We start from the raw sequence: 22,999 nt of genomic DNA on the forward strand, positions 1-22,999 counted from the left end.
GGCCCTTACTTCTTCGAAGACGTTAATGGTCGTGCTGTTACCGTGAACTCAGAGCGGTACGTCGAAATGATCAACAACTTCTTTATCCCCGAATTACGACGGCAACGTGTTCCAATCCGACGTGTGTGGTTCCAACAGGATGGGGCGACCGCCCACACAGCCAGAGCATCAATGGACGTTATTCGCCCTCTCTTCCCTCGTCGCCTTATTTCCAGGTTTGGCGATGTTCATTGGCCTCCCCGGTCCCCAGATTTATCCATATGCGATTTTTTCTTATGGGGACACCTCAAGGCTAGAGTATACGAGACCAAGCCCCGAACTCTGGACGAATTGAAAAGGGCTATTCGCGTGGAAGTTGCCCAAGTTGAGAGAGCGATGTTGGAGAGAGTCTACGCGAACTTCCAAGAGCGCCTCCAGCACTGCATCACCGATTTCGGCCACCACATGCCTGATGTGATTTTCCACACTTGACTGTCTCAAATGCTATTTCCTTGAGAATCTGATTCCGTCAATAAATGTGTTTTTGAGTAAAAATTAACGCTTTTATTATTTTTTTTAAAACCATCCATCCTCCGTGCCGCACCCTGTATATTCACAAGTCAAAAAAATACGGTGTTTTTAAAAGTAGGTTTTTCCAACAGATGTTTTATCAAAACTCTATCCGAAATTGTTATTTCTGGTAGCCCATTTTCAGCAGAAAAATATCAGAATGACATATCAGCTCGGGTGGCTCGTTTTCATACCGCACCGTCACCAAGAATCGATATCCAGAGATAACGTAATAGGATCAGACAAGGATGCTTTTTCGATTTGACGGTTCGCTGAGCGCCCACCCGATAACACACACTATTCAGCTATTCAGACATCATAAAGGGTATATAATATATCATTTCGTTGTCACAATGTTTCGTCGCAATGTCAATTAAGGACCACTCAGGAATGAGGTGAAACGTGAATTTTTCATACTGTAGAAAGACGGAGGGGGTTGCCTGAAAGAGAATAACAAAATTTAACGCTGATGCCGAGATGATGTCGCCACTTGGTGCTCTCTTCGCGTTTGAGCGAGAAAAATGGAGAACAAAGGGAGATTAATTTTCCATTTCATCAAAAATTTAAATGCACTGGGATAAATTGCATAGCAAGTACACACCTGTTGCGTACGTCATCAAGGTTATTTAAAATTCCGCACCTCTCTATTAAACCTGTCCATGTCAAATGGACATATTTTCCCGTGGATTTTGAAATGATGCAGTTAGTGTGAAGCCTCCTCAATATCGTGAGATGCCAAACCACTAAAAAGCATGTTCACTCCATGGCATACAGAAACCGAAAGCAATTATGTACTTTTCCAGCAGAATTTTGAGCACAATTGTTTTGTTCTTCCATTTCATAATACATAATAGTATAACCTTCACTCACTCAATTACACATGTATTCGATTGAAGTGACTGATGCTAAAAGCATTGAGTATAAATGCGTATTGAACCGAGTCTCGTTTCGTACTAGATGGCGCTCCAGTACTACTTGATAATACTCAGAAGCTACTAACAGTATTTAATTAGGGTCCGTCAATTCCAAGCGTTTTCCATCTGAGAAGGAGCTGTGCCCTGACGAGTTCAAATGAGACCAAAACAATGCTCAACATCTGCTCTTCTTCGGTGGAACGTTCTTCATTTCGTTGTCCTGACGATGGGAAATTGGCTGGTTCAATTCGAATTGCACCACTTGTTGATATTCATATCATTATAAATCTCAACGCTATCACAACTTTTTCACTATCTTGAAAAAGCTATTTTGATGTCACTCAAACATTACTGTAAAATTTGTGGCGTTCTTAGTGACTACCGTACGATTTATGTATTAGATTGACATAGAATACGTCGGTAAATATTGTGTTGGTGTATATTTCCCATCATGCTAGAATTAGTTTTCCCTCAAGGGAAAATACCATTATGGAGAACGTATTCGTTTGGTACAGGATATAACACAGTGAAAGACTACAAAGAACTGATCCTCCTTCTCGGGGTTCCAAATTGAAAATTCAGCCATGAAAGTAGCAAACACAATAACGCTCTCTTGTAGTTTGTAGTCCTATTTCGTCATATTGATCGAGATGGAATTGAAATTGCGGGAATAGCATTATAACTTCCATATCCCTTGTATGCATATAGATGGATATATTGGCACTTTGTGGACTATATCGGAAAATTTGTTGAGTCAGCCACATGTGTCGAAGTACACTGGACGACATTATGTGAATTTTTATTGTATGTCTTTCTTTATTACCTGTTCCATCTAGCAGAGCTAGCCGAAATGTTCAATAATTTTTTTCACCTTCTGAAAGGAAAAACCTTTCAAAGGCAAACCCAGAGAAGGATCACTCTCTCAACCAAGTTGTTGTTTTGATGCTCACTCAAAAATCTCACTCTTATTCTTGGCATAGATCTTCATCCTGCCCTTGAGGGTCCTTACAAGCGATGAGCTCCAATCGGCTCTTACAGTTCGTGGGACCAACACTGCTTTCTGCAGCAGTTCTTTGAGGAATTTAGCTATTTGTCCATTTGCCGAGTTGTTGGAGAAGTATAATTCCAATATATGCGAGCTGAATAATTCCCACCAACTGCTTCAATATTCAGAGGTACATATGGTAGCAATGGTACTATTTTTACATCATCAATTTCCCTCAGATGGAAGCAGAGAATTTGAATAACAAGCAGACAGGATATGCATAATAGTTTCCTGCTGATTATAACATGTCCTGTAAGTTGTTAGAGTGTACACTATCATTGAAATCTTCTCATACAATTTCATTGTTATCACTCCATCTTTATAACCAATTCATTCGACTTCATCACAGCTGACTTTGATTTTTTTTTTGTAGCTGGTATCCTTCATTTTTGTTGTCCCCAGAGCAACTCTCTGTATCGTAAAAAGTAATTCATAGGTTTTTTCATTATCGTGGTGTCAAGTGATATTTCCCTTCTAATTCGATGTCTTCACCTGTTTCTTCAGTTCTTCCTTTGCCCAGATGAACCATAGCACACTTATCTGAGGCGAGTGTCATATTTGGCAACGATATAAAATCTCCAGTGGTGAAACACGCAGTAATTAATCTAATAATGAGTGACTAATATATTGTTACACAAAAAAAGGTAAGAGTTTTCTGAGCCAAATTCTTCGAATATACTGGTGGTTAAATAGTTGAATTCATTATTGGTTCGTGGTAGTTCTCAATTATCAACGCATAAATGTTGTAGTCCTCAAAGAGCGAAAGATCGGTAGGTCTAGATGGCCAAGCCATGAGATTCTTTAATCTTCTCTCATAGAACGAACGATCGAAGATACTACTTAACAAAAAGTAGTGAATAAAATAGAACACTATGAATTATCACACAAACGGCCTACATCCAAATCCTTCATCGAAATAGGATTTTCAAACAGCAAACAGACCGTCTGCTCTCAGAATAACATCCAAACTTTCGAGTGCTAACGAGTACAGTATCTCGTAAAGTAGTTTCATTGTTTACTGGGGTAGGGCAGACGACAAAACTGCCACTCCTGAAAAATACAAACATTTCCCTTTGTTTTCTTTTTCAAGTCAACGGGTGCGAAAAGTTGGGACTCTCACTGTGCAAACACCGACGTCTAAACGGAAAAACCGTAATATCATCTTGTATGTTTCAAGATGCCAGATATGTATAGTGTTAGGACGACAACATACTTGCTTTAGATAAGTATACCGGGTGTAAGGTGAGGCTTTTTTTGACAGAAGATAGAACTCGTCAAAATAAGTCGTTTAACTAAAAATATTCTACATAAAATATCTAAGATGGCTGAGATACAAACCCTAGAAGTTGGACAAAATTTCATTGAATTTCAAGTAGAAAACTGTGATAGGTGACTCCGGCATCGCAAAAACGAAACAAAACATAAACATATGGCTGGACAATGAATGGTTTAGTTCCAAGTTCCGGATTAGATGCATCATGTCACTTTTGAGAGAATCATAATTGTTGTATCGTGCAATTAAGAGTGAAAAAAAATGTAGAAAATCGAGGCAGTTTCTTGAAAGTGCTTATGTTGTTGGACTGTTCGAACAAAAAGATTGTGATGCTCATTGTGGAAAAATTCGTGAATAATTTAGACGAAATTTATTGGTTAGATTTTGAAGTAGTATTCTATTTTTTACACTTGTGTCCTAAGTCTCTTCTGTCAGTTGGTATCGAAATGAGCCATTTCATAAAATCGTGTTAGTTACTAAAGAATAATGAGAACAATTCGGCAATCCTAAGTTTCCATTTTCATTGCCACGCCAATGTCCTAAACGAAACCACATGGTCGAATCAGGAGATCAGTTTTTTCCCACTGCTTTGCTCTGCAGCTAACAAACGATCTAGGGTCGTATTAGGATTTATTACAGTAATCATTTTCAATTTTTTTCTCAATTTTGTCATTTGAAAGATTTGTATAGATGATTTTTGGTGGAACGCTTCGTTTTGACCAGTTCTACCTTCTGTTGAAAAAACGCCTGATCTTCAAATACACCCTGTATAGAGCGAGCGAACAATAACAAATCATTCCTCAGATCAAGGTACATTATGTCAGTTCGGAACAACCACGTGGCCAACAAGGACATGGTAACACAAGTATTACCTTCACCCACCTGAAGAATTTCGACACCGAAACACAAATCCTGTCATTTTAGTTTCTTCAGTTTAAATTCACAGTTCGTGGTGAAGTCTAGATTTGAAAGATAGTCGAGGACAGCCTGAAACAGCGAATTTTTGATTTTTCCTTTAGTGAACTGTGTAATATTGACAGTTGACGTTAGTGTTGAAACGTCAACTGTCAAATTTCCCTAGCCTCCAAGGTATTCTATGAAATAAAGATTATTTCATTGGAATTAAATCGAATTTCGGATCTCTTACTACTTATATTGTGGATGCAATAACAAACTAGTGTGGCATAAGAGATTGTATACACCGTGGGATAAAAGGCATGGTAAATGCATGCTCTCGTCCTCGGTTTTGTGAGACCGTCGCCCTAGTAGGTACTTCGAAGACGGAATGAACCTTTTTTGAAATGTACATCAAGCATGAAGCATGAAGGAGATTTTGAGAAATTACACCTTCGACGTTTTTCAACAAGTTCGTTGTTGCTATTATTTGAGACGACCACATATGTTTCCTCAACCTTTGTCACCGATTGCGGATCGAAATTTCGTATTTCCTGGTGAAGAGTGAGTCAAACTTTGACATGACGCAAGCCTACCGCCACTTTCATTTACTTTTCAGCTAACTGCCACTTGTCGTTTGGTCCTCAAGGAGGCTATGAAACTTTGACAGTTGACGTTTTTCCCTTGACATTCCAACACAAAATGTCAAAATTCCATAGCCTCCTCGACGATGAATGCCGCGTGTAAATAAAATCACGTAAGGACGTTACGTGCTGTTAGTACTGAAAGACACATTCGTAACCCACGCAGTTATCCCCTGCTCAGCAGCTGCGAACCAATTTCAAAACTGATGACAAACGCTGGCGCGGATCCTTATTGAACAACGCCACCCCTCCAGGGGGATGGGGGCCGACGGGGCCTCTTTCATCTCCGGCCACTCGGAGGCGGAAAAACGTGCACTACATGAGAGTTTCCAAACGCGCAACATCTTCAGATCCCGTTTAATAAGGATAATGTCGTAAAAATAACAAGCTTTCCCCATTTCTATGCGCCTCGGGGCCCGGTTTAACGCATAAATTTGCATGCGCTCTATGACTTTCAGTAGACCGGCTACGGAATAACGTCGAGGCATCGGGTTTTCTCGTATTTTACGTCGTGATCCACGGCCTGAATATTCATGGTTGAGGAATCTGAGCCGGAGATACCGAAGAGATATTTATTAGATTTCTGATGGAAAGTGGGGTGATGGTTTTATGATCGTCACCGGCTTTTACCGTGATGAATTTCAATTTGTGACTTTGAGGGGTTCTTGTTTTTCTTCTTCTTCCAGGTAACTTATAACTTTCAGGAAAATTTCATCCATTAATTGACACATTGTTCGCATTCCAACATCAGCAAGGTATGATTAAGGAAGAAGATTCCTGTTGAAATATGTGAAGAATTCTGTAATAATCTGCCCTGAGCTTGGTGGTTTCATCTGACACTTCAATATCGTCCACCAAAATCAAGTAAATGAAAACAGAGGTAAGGTGGTACCACTCACCCAGCTAAGGCAGGAAAACTCACAATCTGCAATTGAAGATTGCACTTTTTCTATAACAGTAAGAGCACTATCAGTTATACTCTTTTTTGAAGAGGGCATCAATACCTGGACGTGTTAGCTTCTTATCTTCTGTGACCTTGAAAAAAAATTCTGCTTAGTGGTTGTCTAGCAGGGGAAGCTGTGCTATGAGGCAACCCTTTGGAAGAACACTTCAACAAGCACAAGCAAAAATATTGATAGACTCTTCGCAACAAGAAGCTTCTGCTATAGTTATAACGAGCTGAGCTTCAAGACATTTTGGGGCTACTCACTCGCCACAACAGGTACAAATATCATCTGTATCGCAAGGTCATGTTCACAATTGTAATTTGCAGATTCTGCAGATCGGAGTATAAGACACCAAAACATATATGCACTATGCAAATGATCTTAATTGGTCAGTCTAAGAAGTTCATATCTAAGCAAAACAGTTCTCAATCCTAAGACAGACGTGACTATGTAGGCTTATAGCTATGTAGCTGTAGATTCTTCAGCACGATAAAATATTACAATGGTTGCAGCAAGGTAATTCTGACCATTGCCATTTGATTTCCATGAAACAAAGTTCCAAATACAGAAGTCTTGCAGCGCACGAGTTTCATAACAAATGAGACCCAAGTAACGAGGACCCGACTCAGATGGAGCGGCCACATTCTGAGGATGCAAGACATAAGACTCCCCAAAATAGCTCTGTACGGCGTATTCACAGAGGGAGCTCGGAAACCAGGAGTCCATTACAAGCGGTTCAAGGATATACTACATCAATCCTTAAAATCAGTTAATGCCAATCATAACTGGGAACAACTAGAGTTAGACAGATCACAGTGGAGGTCTTTGGTCCACAGTTATAATGGGACTCCAGAAGAATACAGCGGCGGCCAGATCTGGTTGGTGACTATCCATGCCCGGAGTATGGAAGGACCAGTAGGTCACGGATGGATATCTTCAGTCACAGGAGGGCACACAGTCGCAAATAGCCCTAAGAAACCATAAGTTTGATCGCACCGATAGTTTCGTTTTTGAGTCTTTTTGTAGATTTATTCTCGGTAACGGGATACAGCAATGAATGAATGAATCTTAATCTATTCAGCTGGTTCAAGAACAAATCGTTTTAATTTCAGCAAAAATATATTCAAGTACTCAGTAGGATCTATGTAAATTGCTATGCTCTACCTTGGCCAGAACAAACAGTTTTTCTTTTTTCCGGTAGAAGCACAACAATTGGAATTTAATTGGCGCCGAACTGTTCAATCGGCATCAAACGTTTCCATCGAAATAGTGATTATTTATGGATGTCGCTTTCGGTTGTGCTTCAATAGGATTTGGATTGTCGTACCCAATTTGCTTTAATTCTATATGTTTATTGATAGTTGCGAAACACTCTGTTCGAATTGTTCATGAGGCTCCTAATCTTGACTGCTTGTTAACATATGAATAATTGTTAATTGACTGTCGATGACTGATTGAATGCTGATAACAATTTTTTCACTATACAATGTGTAAATTGAGAAGGTAAATAAAAAAAAATTGCACACAATCCCCTTTGAGTGGCTGTGAGAAAACTTTTTTGGAAATGACCTTAATTAAAAAAAAATTTCGTTAAATACATATTTAACCTTATAGTGCAGAATACAATTACATGACGATAATGTTTGGGTCATAGTCAAGCAAGCTTTTATCGAGTTTAATCATTTGTTGTTCCTGTTGAAGTGCTAGAAGAAGTACGTCTTTTTAACTCTTTCGATGAGAAGGCGGCCTCTCAGCACTTGCAGAATGTCAAGTCAACGATTTCGAGATACCACAGGTACTTCCATTCGTCTAAGCATGATTATGCTCAGAAGACCTCGATCTTACATCGATACACTTGTTAGGAGTTCCACTCACTCGCGAACACAAGCGTCAGAGATTACAGTGGGCAATGAAACAGGTATAATGACGAATGGGTATACGAACTGTTCAAGAAGTCCATCCCTTTCCAGGAGGCACAATCATGTTTTGGGTTGGAAATTGCTTCGATGGCAGGACTGACACATCAGTAATTCCAAGAATCAAGTGGTCCCAGGACTCCCAGACATATATTGATGAAGTTATCAACGGAGTATGATTTCACGCAGGTATTTGAGAACATTTCCTTCTATTGTATGATAATGGCACTCCTCAGTAGATGCCACCAGATGATTCCTACTATAGAAAACCAGAGTATTCCACACTTAGAATTACCTTCAAGATCCTCTGACCTAAATCCAACCGAGCACTCTTGGCCTTGAAGCCCGAAACGCTTCAACAACTCTGAGATCTTTCGTCGCCACTTTATTAAAAAATTGAGCAGAATTATCTCAATAGCTCTGGAAAGCATGCAGAGATTATGGCAAGAAGTTATTGATGAACCTTTACACTTTTACAAATATTGTATTTTTTCTCTGTGAATACATCATTAGTTTGATATCTTTTTATTCTTTCCCAAGAGATCCAGAGAGGAAATTGAGTTGTCCTGAAGAGGATACAAAATTGATTCAACATCCCTAACTTTCAACGAGCAGTTTATTATGAATACTGCAGCATCTACGGGTTCCCTTTAGGACGTGGACCAGATATTGAATAGTCAGAATCACTCCATTTTCTTCTTCTTTACAACGTATTTTCTTAAGAATGAGATATTCCCAGAGGGAAGGAAAGTAATTATCCCAATTTTCCCCCAAGGAATCGTAAAATTTCTACTCACATTTTCCCGACACCTCCCACACGGCCCCTCCGCATGCAGCAACAGGACGCGTGCAAATCAATCCAGAGCAACAGCACCAACCCGCAGCACACCTCCGCCGAAACCCAAAAAAGAAGCGATAAATCCTTAGGTTTCCAGCCGCAAAACACCAAGCGAGCGAGTGAGCGCTAGCCCGCCATACGCGCAGTACACGCTACACGCGAACCTCTCGCCAAAACTCGGAAAGCGCGTTTTTCGACGTTTCCCGGCGCTCGACTGCTCGTCGAAAGGGCTGTCGGCGTAATCGGCGGCCCTGGGAAAATCGACTCGGGCGCGGAATTTCCCGAAACCGGCCGAACGTGGGAACGACACTGTCCTAACCTGTTGTTTCCTGTCTGAAGTTACATAAGATAGCGGAGATGAATGGCCAGATGGGAGTGGGGTGGGAGAAGGCGTCGGAGTAGGGGGGGGATGAAGAACGGTTGCCCTCTTTATCGATAACGGTTGTAGCGTGGGTCAGGCACGACGCGGCGGGCCGGGAAAACCGGTGGCGGGACGTGGACAATGGACGCTATCGGTTTTCGAAGAAGTATCGGGCGCTCAAAGGCGGTAATGAGGGTGATGGGGAGGATATCGATTCGGGATGGTTGTGATCTTTCACGAAGAAGAGTTCGATGACGTTGCGCTTAGCGTCGCCAGGTCCTTGAATGTAAAGGATGGACTGGAAGTTGTTTATGCCTGGAAGGTCTTTTTATATAGGACATAGGCGTGTTACTTGAACTGATTAGGAGTTCTTGGAGCAGCCACCGATTGAAAACATATTCAGCTCCTCAAGTTTCCCCAAATACAGATATCTATTGCGAGTACATCTGCTTGGAATATAGTTGTGATGCAACCAAAGCAGTGGTCCTCCCAACCCTTCTTAACGGAAGAGAAAGCTGGACGCCCTACAGGCAACATATTAAACAGCTTGAAAAAACTCAACAACGTCATCTAAGACAAATAATGCACATCAGGTGCTTCCACAGAAGTCTTGCAACGCGCAAGTTGTATAACAATTGAGACTTAAGTAACGAGGGCCCGACTCAGATGGAGCGGCCACATTTCGAGGATGCAAGACACAAGACTCGCCAAAATAGCTCTGTATAGCGAATTCACAGAGGGAGTTCGGAAACCAGGAGGCCAGTATAAGCGGTTTAAGGATATACTGCATCAATCCCTAAAATCAGTTAATGCCAATCACAACTGGGAACAACTAGAATTAGACAGATTTGGTCCACAGTTATAATGGAGACTCGAGAAGAATACAGCGGCGGCCAGATCTGGTTGGTGACTGTCCATGCCCGGAGTGTGAAAGGATCTGTAGGTCACGCTTGGGTCTCTTCAATCACAGGGGCCACACAGTCGCAATTAGCCCTAAGAAATTATAAGTTTGATCGCACCGATAGTTTTGTTTTTGAGTCTTTTTGTAGAATTATTCTCGGTAACGAGATTCAGCAATAAATGAATGAATGTGATGCCACCTTGTAGTCTCTACAACGAATTCCATAAGTTCACCAGTTTGCCGAAGATGTTCACATTTATCAATCTGGTCCATCTGCAATGCGACTAAGTTGTTAAGAAACATCTTCTTCCGCATATAGAAACTACCTATATCCACTAGAGGATTTGCAGACATGTCCACATCAAGGCTACCCTTTTGCAAGTACAATTCAGCTAACCTGGCTTGATTTCAATGCCATAGAAGGCAGCAGGCCTAATATTACTCCGATGTACTATGTCGAGGTTTTTTCATACGACTTGTACAAGCCAGTTATTGATGTTTTCGGGCACCACCCCAAACTATCCCTCATTTGTCTTAAGGCCCCATCCCCGCTGTAAACAGCAATGCAACAAGCGAAAATCCAACCAACTTACTTCAAGTTGCACACTTTTCTTTGGCATTAGTATCATTTCGCCTTTGTCGATGATGTTTACACATGTTAGTTTCAATCCAGTTTTTGATCAAACGTTAGCTTTGGTTAGGTTAGATTAGGTTAGGTTAGATTAGGTTAGGTTAGATTAGGTTAGGTTACCTCTAAATATTTAACCTCTAAGCGAATTGCATGCGTGTATGAAAGAGGATTACTCATTTATCTGACCAGTTCTTTATTTTTGCTGCATAATTTCAACGTTATTAGAGGTGAGAATAGGACCTGGACAATAAATTAATCTTTGGGTGATAAGGTAGTCTTTGGGTGCTAAAGCAGTCCCTGGGTGTCAAAGTAGCCTTCGAAAGTTGAAGTTATCCATGGGATCAGAGTAGTTTTTGGCTTTTAAAGAAGTCCTTAGGCGCAAAAGCAGTTGCTGGGTGTTGAAGTAGGATCTGTGCGTCAAAGTAACCCTCGAAGTAATGAGTGGTCCTTGAGCGTTAAAGTATTTCCTGGTTGAATATGTTTTTCCACCTTCTTACAAGCGTTAATGCACTTTGATGCCTGTTTGGACATGAATACCATTTTTTCCTTGTTGAAGAAAGAAAAATGAGCTGCAGCTTATGACCTAATGAATAGAAAGATTTGGAATACCGTTTTGAAAAAATGGCTTTGGCTGTTATGAATACTGAATTGATGTGGCCGATACTTCATGAAAATTCATAAAAAATTTAACTCCAAACAGATTATACGATCTTCACAAGATGAGTTTTGAAACCATGACACGTGTTTTGCTGTTATGAATATCTTATTTTTAGAGTTTTCAGAGAGGTTAGACTTTAGTCCAGTACATTAAGTTAATATTGCTTTGAATTCCATAAAAAACCTTGTTTTTTATTATGCTGTATGTTACATTCTGTGTTAGCTAAACCTCAGTTGCGAAATGTTCTAGTTTTCTGCTTCAATTGGAAAGAAAGTACAGCTGAAATGCAGTGAATGCTTGTGGAAGTTCATGGTGACAATGCTCTAACTAATAAATCATGTAGGGAATGCTTTGGACGTTTCAAGAATGACGGTTTTAGCGGTCAGATAACAATTTGACAGCGGAAAACACTCGAGGAAAAATAATTTGAGGCATTCAGTCGATGTTGATCCGAGTCAAAGAAGAGGGCGCTAGCAAAATCATGTAGGCTGACTTTGAATGGTCTCATATAGCAAAGTCGTAAGAATTATCTAGAAAGTGGTACATTTTTGGGTAAGGAAAAAAAATCCAGACATCCCCTTCTGATGCAGTACGATTTGGCAGATCACTGACTCATTCTTCTTTCGCAAAAATAGAAAATTGGTTCCCAATTTGGATAGCCTCCAAAGGCAGGGCATTTTTTCAAGACTGAATTCGAAAATTGACTGAGAGGTGAAAGAATTAGTGGCCAGCGATGGAGAAGACCTTGAATGATTTACTCATTCATTTTCTTGACCATAAAAAAACGAAACGAACTAATTTTCTCTCCCAATATAGAACAGATTCCAGAATGGACAAAAAACGGGATTCGGAGGTATTTCCAGCTGAAATTTCCCCGTTTTTTTAAATTAAATTCAAGCTAATCTCGGAAGTCCGACCTGAGATTATGACCCACCTCTATCCCCATCTCCCCCTCCCTCTCGGAAGTAGGTATCTGTTGAATACTTTCCCGGCCATAAAAATACCGGAGTAGATGGAACAACCCAACTTCTAAATATTTAAGAAAGGCAGGACCTAATAATTTACGACCTCATAAAATTTCCACGGTTTGCGAGAGGCTAAGTTTCATTTCTCATTTTTCCGCATAAATGTCTATAGGGTAGGAGGGAATTCGGCTCGGGTCAAATTTTCAACCTCATACCGCCCTTTTCTTTGATCTCCGGAGCTGTGGACGATCGCAATTCCGAAGCGAATGAGATGGAAATGTGGGGAGCCGATTTGAAACATCGTTTTAAGACAAGGGTAAGTCCACGGATGAGGTGACAATTTTCGTGGGTAATTTTCCAGCTGTCCCAATTCATTTGCTGCCTAGTTTGTGAATGGGTCCTCGCTTTTTTATACAAATTAATGCTTTATCCGAAGTATGTAGTGAATAATACACTGCTCGAAATTCACTTATTGCACTTCAACTTTACAGTTGCGATGTAGAGTCATTCGGGGTAACTGAGCGAAGTGGGTGAGTGTGCGCAGTGCGTATATCTCGACTATGCAATGTATGAAGATGAAAGAGGGATTCATTTGGGTGAAGCAAGGGCGCAGAATCGCCTTATTAGTTTTTCATAGGAGTGCGCCGAGCCACGTTTCTTTAACTTTTTATTTGCAATCAATCAAGTTCACTAGTTTTCTTGTTAATTTTTAGCATCTCTGCACATTCTGCCAGGTCCAAGTTCCCAGTCCCTCAGTGTTAAACAATATTTTATTCGATCATGGGCATATTAATCTAAATATATAATGAAAAATTTTTAGGTTCTCTTAGCTGCTCAACTCTATAAGAACGTCAATTCAAATTTTGGCTTACTGGGGAAAGTGTGCGCGGGTAAGTGTGCGCATAGATTCATTATATGGGCATTAGTTCAGTGAGAAATGAATTATGACATTGTTGATTTTCTAGGTTAAAACTCGATCAATATTGTCCTATTTGTTCAGAAAAATATGAAGAGCCACCAACAGGGGAATGTATCTAGTGTTGTGTTCACTAAGAATTGTGGCACGAACAATAATACACTGCTTGTAAAAATGCGCTTCTGTATTGACAATAAACAGCATTTCTCTAATATTGTAACATTTTGATTACATCATTTTGTGATTTGTTTTGATTGTGTGGTTCACTAAGCACTGCGTTCACTTACCCCGTGAGGGTGCGCACACTTACCCGCAATACGGGGCATGTGAACGCACTCCGACATTCTCTATTGAATTCTTTTTTGCGGAAAGAAAACGTTTTTGTTTGTTTGCTTTTTTATGTTTTCTTATAGATTAGAAAATTCTCTATCTTATGAATATGTTTTAATTTTCCTAGCTTCATCATTTGAAACAGGGTATGGATTGAAAGGCAAAAGTGCGCACAGTTGCCCCGAATAACTCTAATCGACAATTCCTGGCCTTAACACCTTCAAAAACACCCTAGAAATTCTGGGCTGCTGCGATGTTTTTTTTTTAAGAACCTTACGCTCCCAGTGATTTCGACAATCTACGACGTACCTTTCCCGATCCACTCTCCATATATACGTAGCGAATATTTTCTGTTTATACGAAACGGGGTCCCGTATTACCCGGTTTCACGGGAACGTATAAATTCCGTTGGTAATCTCGGGAAAATTATGTTTTCTTCAGATACTATCGCGAACAGTATACGCCCACCCTCCCGGCTGCGGACCGAGCAATCGAATTTGCAAGCGTAGCCCTCTTCGCGAAAAAGTCCATTAGTCACGTATTCTTTCCTGGATTTACGGATTTATTTTTCGTCGAAGCGAGCGAAAAATGATAATTGAAAAGGAGCTGCAACAGAGGATTGGAAAAACTCTTAATTCGTCTCCGTTTTAACGGTTCTTTGAAATAAGTCCCCGAGATGAGGGGGCGAGATTAGGCCTTATCGGGAGGGGAAAAATGACATTCTTCCCGGATAGCGGGAGTTTCGCTTTGAACGCAATCGAGAAATTCGGCTTATCCCAAGGACACATGTAAAGAAAATCTTCAGAAGAGAGAGGAATTGAAAACGTTGCAGATTCTAGACGACTAGGTGGTGTATTCACGAATTATTTTCTCCAACCTTTTCCCCTTCATGCCATTAAGCTGGGTCAAGGTTTTTGACGCAATTTTAGCCATTGATAGCTGTATCAAAAGTATCCCAACAGAGAAAATGTATAAATGGAGTAACATTCGATGTAGTTCTTGTCTTAGCTTGCTTCCTTAAATTGATTCGATACAGCTTAAGGTGCTTGTCTCGTCTAGTCTTGATTCCTCCCTAAACGTTTACAGGGCTTTGTCTAGTTTCGTCTCTGTTTTCGAAAGCCTCGTCTAATCTTTTCTCGTTTCAAGAGCCTTGTCTTATCTCGCGTTGTTTTCGAGAGTCTTGTCTCTTCTTGTCCCGTTTTCGAAAAACTCGTCTAGCCTCGCCTCGTCTTTGAGTACCTCGTCTCGTCTAGTCTGGTATACGAATGCCTAATTTACATTATTTTCATTGAGTTTTCGAGAATCTTGTCTTGTTCATACTCGTTTTCGAGAGTCTTGCCTCCTCTCGTGTTTTTTTCGTGAGTCTTGTCCCATCTTGTCTCGTTTTTGAAAATCTCGTCTAGCCTCACCTCGTCTCTACTAGTCTTGTTTACGAATGCCTGGTTTACACTCATTGAGTTTTCGAGAATCTTGTCTTGTTTATACTCGTTTTCGAAAGCCTTGTCTAGTCTCATCTCGTTTTAGGGCTCCTTGTCTAGTCTCATATCATTTCCATAACCTAGTCTCGTCTCACATGTAAGGAAAATCTACGGGCGGGAGAAGAATTGAAAACGTTTCAGATTCTAGACGTATCGGTGCAGTATTCACGAATTATTTTCCCCAACCTTTTTCCCTTCACGCTCTTAACCTGGGTCAAGGTTTTTGACGCAATTTTAGCCATTGATAGCTGTATCAAAAGTATCCCAACAGAGAAAATGTATAAATGGAGGAACGTTCGATGTAATTCTTGTCTTAGCTTGCTTCCTTAAATTGATTCGACACAGCTTGAGGTGCTTGTCTCGTCTAGTCGTTTAGGGAAACGTTTACAGGGCTTTGTCTAGTTTCGCCTCTGTTTTCGAAAGCCTAGTCTAATCTTTTCTCGTTTCAAGAGCCTTGTCTTATCTCGCGTTGTTATCGAGAGTCTTGTCTCTTCTTATCTCGTTTTCGAAAACCTCGTCTAGCCTCGCCTCGTCTTCGAGTACCTCGTCTCGTCTAGTCTCGTATACGAATGCCTAATTTACATTATTTTCATTGAGTTCTCGAGAATCTTGTCTTGTTTATACTCGTTTTCGAGAGTCTTGCCTCATCTCGTGTTGTTTTCGTGAGTCTTGTCCCATCTTGTCTCGTTTTTGGAAATCTCGTCTAGCCTCACCTCGTCTCTACTAGTCTTGTTTACGAATGCCTGGTTTACAATCATTGAGTTTTCGAGAATATTGTCTTGTTTATACTCGTTTTCGAAAGCCTTGTCTAGTCTCGTCTCGTTTTAGGGCTCCTAATCTCTCACATGTAAGGAAAATCTGCGGACGGGAGAAGAGAGCAGTATTCACGAATTATTTTCTCCAACCTTTTCCCCTCCATGCCATTAACCTGGGCCAAGGATTTTGACGCCATTTCAGCCATTCTAATTGTGTCAAATGTATCAGAACCAACAGAGAAAATGTATGAATGGAGGAACGTTCTAAGTAGTACATGTCTCAGGAGGTTGTGATCAGTGTTTTCCTAGTTCTCAATGTCTATCACTAGGCCCAGGCTGGGAAGTTTTTCTTTGACGTTGAACAGATTAGAAATAACCGTCATGGGATGGTAGTTCGACGAAAACATTCCTTTTCCTCTTCAGGTATATAGGCCGAGACTTTGAATTGATTTGACAGAGTTTGATGTGCTCGTCTCGTCTAGTCTCGATTTCAAGAACCTTCTTTCCTCCCTTAACGTTTATAAGGCTTCGTCTAGTTTCGTCCCTGTTTTGGATGCCCCACCTAGTCTATACAAGTTTTCGAAAGCCTCGTCTAATCTCTTGTCGTTTTCGAGACCCTTGCCTCATCTCTTGTTGTTTTCGAAAGCCTTGTCTCGTTTTCGAAAACCCCGTCTAGCCTCACCTCGTCTTCGATTACCTCGTCTCGTCTAGTCTCGTTCAGAATGCCTGGTTAACACTTATTGAGTTTTCGAGAATCTTGTCTTGTTTATACTCGTTTTCGAAAGCCTCGTCTGGTCTCGTCTCGTTTTCGATAGCCTTGTCTCATCTCGGGTTGTTTTCAAGAATCTCGTCTTTTCTTGTCTCGTTTTCGAAAACGTCTCGTCTAGCCTCGTCTCGTTTACGAAAGCCTCATGGAGTTTCCGAGAACCCCGTCTTGTTTATACCCGTTTTCGAGAGCCTCGTCTAATCTCGTCTCGTTTTAGAGCCTAGTCGTATAGTCTTGCCTCTCTTTTGAGAGCCTTATCTTGCTTTGTCTCGTTTCATGGAGCTTCTTCTAGTTTCATATCATTTCCATCTCCCTCTCACCTCGTTTAATGAACGAAGCACGAGACGAAAACTGATGTTTCATTGGCGAGACAAGACGTGACATTGCTTCAACCCGCACACAGTACTGTTCATTACATTCGAATCAAAAAAGTTGGATTATTTTGTTCTCCAAATCTCTATTCGCAAACTATTAATCCTTTTACAGATTCATCATTCCGGCAATGATCATTATTCAAACCCCCGTTTGTAATGTCACGAGACAACGGAAGGATACGAATATTCCGCTACATCTGAGAACAAATATTAAAACAGAAAAAAAAAATCGCATCGGGGGAAATTTCCCAACTTGTCCAATTTATTATCCGGGATGTATCATCTTCCCTGCTCCGGGGGAAATGAGAAAATGTAGATTTCGAGGAAACAACAAACTTTATACTCCTCTCCACTGTTAAATCGCGCGTCAAATCTGCAAATGAAGTGGCACAGCTTCTCCGACGGCTAACTGGAAAATCGATACTTCACTCTCGATGTGAGGGAAACGAAACAATCTATCACGGACTGAGGGGGGCTAAGGAAGAATATTCGAAAAGCGCGGTTGTGAAGGTGGAAGGTTTTCAACAGAATCGATGCATATTTCGCACATATTACTTACTATTACTAGTGCTGATTTACAGATTTTCTCTCATGACGATGGCCCCTTGTGTTTTGCTGAAAATCTCTGGAAAACTGAAAACCTTTTCTATTGGGGTTCACTTTTTGTGATCAAAACTGCATTTATTTGGGGACAAAATTAATGAACAGATCACTCAAAGTAGTCTCCATCGCTGGCTACTCCTTTTTTCCAGCTCTCAGCCAATTTTCGAATTCCACCTCGAAAAAATGCCTCGTCTTCCGAGGCGATCCAAGTTGGGAACCAATTTTCGATTTCTGCGAAGCAGTATAGTTATAGTTATAGTGAGAAGGGGTTACAGTTCACTGCAACCTTAAGGTCTATTGTGCCCCCTAACAGAGCTGTTTTCATCGCGCCCTTTACAGCTCGCCTTCCAGATCCAGAGATCTGATGAAATCCAATATCTGGGACGGCTTCAACGAGGATAATTCCCCACTCCTACAAGTTTCTTGTCCAAAGCACTCTTTCCTTTGGCTTGCAATGGCAAAGCATTCCGTAACCAGGTGAATAGGAGTTTCTTCCTCCTCCTCACAGAATCTACACTCGTCAGTGTCCGACAAACCCATTCTCAACAGATGCTTCTTTAGGCGACAATGTCCTGTGAGAAAGCCAGTGAGTAGGTGTAGTTGGTTCTTACTGAGATCCAGATATTTTTTGGATCTAGCAGTTTCAAAGTTCCGAAGGAACTTTTTGGATTGATCCATTCCTGGGAGATTCCGCCAGAGGTTTTCCCTTTCGGCTTTCTCCTTCTCCATAAACTCCTTCTTGTAGGTGCATTTTCCTATACCACAGAAGAGTTCTGGGCCAGTGGGTGGCGTTTGTGCACTCTCTCTGGCAAGTATATTGGCCTTCTCGTTTCCTACGATTCCCGAGTGACCGGGAACCCAGATTAAAGAAACCTTATTTTTCTTGCCTACATCATTTAGTGAAAAGGAGTAAGCCGATGACCTGTCAAATCTTGCTGCCATCCGTCGTTTCAACCATTAAACAAAGTCTGGAGTATACAGCGGGTGTGGTAGAAAGTTTCACTTGAGCGTTTCTAAATATTTTTTATTACTTTTGAGATATGAGGCCTTCAGACGTCTCACTACACTTACAGGCCTTGCTTTTGAATGATTCCAATGAAATTCAATTCAACGGAACCTGCTTGTTGAGTCATCCCACTTGAATCTAGAAGTGCCCTTTGCGTTTGACTCGAGCAATGCTTCCAATCCATCTATACAGGGTGTTTTCAAAGGTGAGGCTTTTGTTGGCTGAAGGTAGAACACATAAAAATAAGTCGTCTAACCAAAAGTTGTCTATATAAAAAATTCAAGATGGCTGAGATACAACCCCTTGAAGTTAGACAGAATTTCATTGAATTTCAAGTACGGGACTGTGGAAGATGACTGAGGCATCGCAAAAACGAAACAAAACATAAACATATGGCTGGACAATGAATGGTTCAGTACCAAGTTCATCGGATTAGATGCATCAGGTCACTTTTGAAATAATCATAATTGTTGTACCGTGCAATTAAGGGTGAAAAAAAAGTGTAGAAAATCGAGGCACTTTCTTGAAAGTGCTTATGTTAGTTATGTTGAAAAAGTGCTATGATGTTTCCCTATTTCATCCCATTTTCACGACTATTGTTGGAATGTTCGAACAAGAAGATTGTGATGCCCATTATGAAAAAATTCGTGAATCATTTAGACGAATTTTATAGATTAGATTTTGAAGTATTATTCTATTTTTTACACTTGTGTCCTAAGTCTCTTCTGTCAGTTGGTATCGAAATGAGCCATTTCATAAAGTCGTTACTAAAAAAAATGAGAACAATTCGGCAATCCTAAGTTTCCATTTTCATTACCACGTAAATATCGAACGAGCCAATATCCTAAACGAAACCACATGGTCGAATCAGGAGATAAGTCTTTTCCCACTGCTTCGCGATAATTCAGCTAACAAACGGTCTAGGGTCGTATTAGGATCAGCAGTGGTACCACGATCGATCGACAATCTATCGACAACTTATCGATGTCGAATTCGATGAGGCGTTGTCGGCAATCTACTTACGCCCGACAGTTTTCGTGTTAACAAGATGTTCATACAGAGAATACTGATCATCTTTGGTACAAATTTTCAGCTTTTCGACTTAAAGATACGGCATGAAAAAAAGGGAAAAAGGGGATTATTGTCGAGTCGTGCGCTTGTCGTGAGCTTGTGGTACGTGGGCTGTTTCAGTAATCATTTTCAATTTGTTCTTCAACTTTGTCATTTTGACAGTTTTGTATAGGTGATTTTTGGTGGAACTGTTCATTTTGACCAGTTCCACCTTCTGTTGAAATGAAAGCCTGACCTTCAAATGCACCCTGTATTTTTGTCGCGTTTTTTTTTCCATTGATTCAGTAGACAGTTAATCCTTCGCGCAATTGTTTTGGGAAATCTGTCTATTAAAACCTACCACCCTAACGTCGCAGACCCGGCTTTATATGTGAAAATAGCACAGTTTCATTCGCTGCGTTCGTAAGTGCAAACTTTCAACAACCAAACGGTATTTGTCCGAAATCATTTCGCCGAACTCCCGCGAAACTTTTCCATTTCCTCGGGGAAATGGAGCCGTCCAACTTTTCCGAATAATTTGATTAATCTGAGAATTTTCGGCAAGGTCCCCGAGATGGGTGGGCGCCCATCTCGCGAGGCGTACCAAAAAAAAAAAACGGAGTCGGGAATGGATCCGCAATTGCGGAGAGCAAATAACATAAAATCCGGCGGAAAATGAGCGGGGGCCAAACAGTGCAATAAAACCGAAACACATACATCCGCAATACAATGATTTTACGCGGCTCCAGTTCTGAAAGAATCGATTCAGAAAGGGGGCGCCCGCTGTCACATATCGCCGACTCGGTTTATGGTCGAAGATTCGGAATTGGGTCATCGTCCCTCGGATGAATATATACAGAGTGGGCCGTTGAAAAAGAAACGGCGGCTCTGTAGCATCTACTCTGTAATCTGTGGCTCTGAAGCTCGTAAAAATCGTACGAGGATATATTAAAAAATTCTCAGCCTACTATAGAACCAAACAAAATTTCAATATCAAAATATTTTATTACTGAACATATTCTCCTCTAAATTGGATACATTTATCAAAGAGAACCTGCAACGCCTCTAGACCATAAAAAAATGTTTCTTCTTGCTCTGCAAACCAGACCTCTACAGCTTTTACTACCTCCACGTTGGAAGAAAATTACGACCTTTTAACCTTTTTTTCAGTGGAGGAAAGAGATGATAGTCGGATGGAGCCAAATCTGGTGAATGTTCTAGTAATTCAAACCCGAGTTCAAACCCTAAATCACGAACTCTTTACATGGCAACATGAGATTTGTGTGCAGGGAAATTGTCCAGCAAGAACAAAGCACCTTCGGATTGTTTTCCGCGTCTTTTCTCTTTAATTTTTTCATGTAGAGTGGTCAGTAATGTCGAATAATAATCTCCGGTTATTGTTCTACCCTTATCAGAAAATCAATCATGATTACGCCATGGCAATCCCAAAAAAAAAAATGGAACAAGAACTTTTCCAGCAGATTTTTGGACACGAAACTTCTTAGGTCTTGGACAACCAGAGTGTCGCCATTCCATCGATTGTTGCTTTGTTTCTGGATCTGGTAGAAATGCACCCAAGTCTCATCCATAGTAACAATTCGGTTTAAGAAGTCTACATCGTTTTCAAATCGAGCACAGATCGAACGCCATGCTTCTACCCTTGCGCGCTTTTGGTCAACATTCAAACATTTGGGGATCCCTTTTGCAGCAATTTTTCTCAAGTCCAAATTGAAGTGAACTGTATATGATGAACGCGTTCGTATGAAATATTCAGTGCTTCAGATATCCGTTTTAGCCCAATTCGACGGTCTGATAAGATCATGTCATGAACTGCATCGATATTTTCGGGGACTGACACAGAAACTGGCCTTCCCGATCGGTCATCATCTTCAATGGAAAATTTACCTCTTTTGAAGCTTGCAGACCAATTTTTCACGGTCGCGTACGAAGGACATTGATCACCAAGGGTACTAAGCATATCTTCGTAAATATTCTCATCTTTTAATCCTTTTAAATAGAGGTACTTGATGATGACTCGATACTCCAATTTTTCGATTTTGACAATTTCGGTTCTTTTAGTAAGTCATAACGTTTTCCTTTGCGCGTACTGAGTTCTTGAATTTTCATGGGTTTTCCCTCCCTCTCTCAATATCTCAAACGCAAGAAGGATGACTCTTCCCCCATTATCCTTTAATCAATACCCAAAGGTACAATGTTAATCACTCGAATATTATGAGAAATGGTGGATGCTCTAACAGGGTCATCAATCTAACGATGATGGTGAATCCCGCTGTCAATTACTAAAATTCATTTCACATGAACACCCACGTATACTTCTGACGAACCAATTTTTTACTCTTACAATCAAGTGATATTATACAGGGTGAGTGAGATGAGAAGTCACGCACAAAATTCATATCTTCGGTACTTAATTTAATATTTTGCAGAAGAATTCTCAAACAGGTCAATCTTTGTTTTGAATAACGCCACTTTTCATGTAAAAGTTTCTCAAGCAACTTCTACGAACGGTGAAGGAAAGTTTAGTTTTTCAAATTGCAACTCTAACTTTTGGATATTGATGAAAACGTGCCTTTTTCGTGGGATAGTAATTGATGAATTACCTGAAATTCACAATTACAAAAGAAAATGAACATGTACATAATTTATATGCTCTTCATTCTTCATCTATACCCTACGAAAAAGTCATGTCTTTATTCCCATAATGAAAAAGGGTTGAGAAAACGACCCATCTTAGCAACACACGATCAAGATCTATACAATTCTGACTCCGAAAGTCGGAAGTTAGGAGCTTAATGAATATAATAATATAAGACTGGGTTTCCATTAGTTAAAAAATCAAATTTTGAATGTGCACACCCAGACCTTTGTCAAATGTTGCTCATAAAGAAGAGACTATTTCAGATTGATTTGAAACATTTAATAATTTTCGAAAAGTAATAAAAAACTTCAATGAAAATTGTTCATTCAACCAACAGAATCAACCACTCAATATCTTAAATATTCAAATGACTAACTACTATATTGTTGTTAGTAGCCAATGCTGTGTGTGTGTGTAAGTTTGACTGCCTACGTTCGAGGGTACAATATACACTGTGAACGAATAGGTTAGAGGTACCTCTAGTCTCTCAAGGATAACCATTTTTAAGCAGCATAAAACTTTTGAA

At 40.4% G+C, this 22,999-nt stretch overlaps 1 protein-coding gene across 2 annotated transcripts in view; it reads right to left on the bottom strand.

The window, feature by feature from the left end:
* LOC123320510 overlaps nt 1-9,257 on the bottom strand; it is a 72,120-nt gene extending 62,863 nt beyond the window's left edge. The window contains exon 1 of one of the 2 annotated variants that reach the window (XM_044907849.1): nt 8,980-9,257. The gene's annotated coding sequence lies outside the window, so the exon portion shown is untranslated. The remainder of the gene's footprint in view (nt 1-8,979) is intronic. The other variant, XM_044907848.1, reaches the window with a different exon arrangement.
* Between the last annotated feature and the right edge of the window lie 13,742 nt (nt 9,258-22,999).

This window comes from Coccinella septempunctata, chromosome 9 (genome assembly GCF_907165205.1).
Source record: "Coccinella septempunctata chromosome 9, icCocSept1.1, whole genome shotgun sequence".
In the NCBI taxonomy this organism is placed as follows: domain Eukaryota; kingdom Metazoa; phylum Arthropoda; class Insecta; order Coleoptera; family Coccinellidae; genus Coccinella; species Coccinella septempunctata.